This window comes from Leuciscus leuciscus (assembly GCF_965113295.1).
Source record: "Leuciscus leuciscus genome assembly, chromosome: 3".
Taxonomy (NCBI): Eukaryota; Metazoa; Chordata; class Actinopteri; order Cypriniformes; family Leuciscidae; genus Leuciscus; species Leuciscus leuciscus.
This window is the reverse complement of record NC_138727.1, coordinates 31,011,447-31,013,385: the sequence shown is the minus strand read 5'-3', so window position 1 is coordinate 31,013,385 and position 1,939 is coordinate 31,011,447.

The window sequence follows — 1,939 nt, the reverse complement described above, 5'->3', positions numbered from 1 at the left end:
CAGATTTTTATTTATTTTTATCTGTTTGATTTTAGGACATTTGTTTTGTAACTCATGACACATGCAAAGGTATTTCAAGCGCTGCCAATTAAATTATCTTTCAAAATAATCTTGGTACTTTCAGTTGTAACTTGATTTTGCATTCATTCATTCAGATGCATCAAAAATGTTGCATCACTGATTTCATGTGTAAATATGAAGATAATTTCATGTTGTCAGCTGTGGAAATTATTTATTGCCATAATAGCCTTAATAGGATCCCATGAACCCTTCCATCTATAAATTAGCCTTTCTAGGGTTTCAAACTTTGGGCTGCTAATAATTTTTTATTTACTGTGAATCAAGGCCAGGAGCACTGATTTAATTGATTAAAAAAAGAAAAGAAAAGCTAAGTTTAACTCAAAAAATTATTAAAGGCACAGCTAAATGTGACATTAATATAACATGTCTCAATGCTAAAGATATTTTCTGCTGGCCCATTCCGATTTTTACATACTGAAAAAAATTATTAGTTGAAATTAATTAAAAAACAATTATCGTAAGTGGTTGCATTCAATTGATTTTATCTACATTTAAACAAATGCATTGTTAATCATTTAATCAAATATATATATATATATATATATATATATATATATATACCCATGTAACCTTTTATTTTAAGCCACTAACATTTTACAAACCAGTGAAATTTGTGTACCACAACAAAAACTTCTATCCTAACTGATATGAAAGTTCAAAATTTTTTAATAAAATGCTTTTTTTATATATATTTAAAAAGAAACACGTAGCAAGTAAATGTACTTTACACTTACACATTTTTAGAGTTAAGAGTTCTACCTTAAGAGCAAGGAACTTAATCCTTGCTTCTTGCAAGAAGGTAAAAATATTGTAATTTCTGTGCCTGTCCAGCACAAAATAACACCCATTTCACAACACTACTTTTGTCAAGCCAATCACTAATCCTGTGCTTATTACTCAACCCTAAGTATCAGAGACATTGTTTTATGTAGCTCAACCTTGATTTGTCTGTATACTTTGAGAAAATGTTAGTACCATTAAAGTACATATTATTTCCTTTTGAAAGGGAACCAGTGACAGCTTTTGTACCTTTTCTTCAGAGAGAGAGAGTGCCATCTGTTCAGGCATCTGTTCCTTCAGACCCAATGTATTTTTTGCGTCTTCATATTTCATCAATCATCAGTGACTACATGTTGTCAAACTTCACAGCTTCTTTACCTGTTTTTTTTTTTTTTTTGCCAAGTTTAACTAAAAACATTTGCACCTCTAACGTTAATTTTAAGATCAGAACAAATCTTTATTTAGAAAATTAAAACTAATTTCTAAGAATCATTTTCATTACTTCAGTGTCAATTACGTGTGAGCTAATACATTTGTAAGTGGCTAACATTTAAACAATACATACAATTGTCCAATTCAATGTCACTTTACAAACAAACAGAATTAATACTTTTCATTATTTGAGCATTTGCTTTGCCAACAGCTGCTGTTTTAAAAAAAAATAAAAGCAACTTTACATTTAAACAAAGATACTTTCAAATGACCTTCAAAAAGTAAAAGAATCCTTTAAAAGCTGATCTAACAATGGATTGTAGCAGTCAACTGATATCATATCAAACATCTGATTATAACAAAGTAGTTGCTAATAAAATATGTCCCAGTTTTAGTTAAAGTACAGTGAACACTTGCCTATGAAAATGAAATATGTACCTGACATAAAAATAAGCAACAAATAGAAAAAAAAAATCCAAAGACAAATATTTACATTCATCCAGGCAGTTTGAGCTGGATATCAAGAAGTCCTGGCCCACACAAGCCATTCATAAAACAAAACAAAAACTTTTAATCTTTGGCCTTTGTACAACAGAAAAATCTGTTGAGAATAAATACATTAAATGTATATACATTGTTGAAGTGA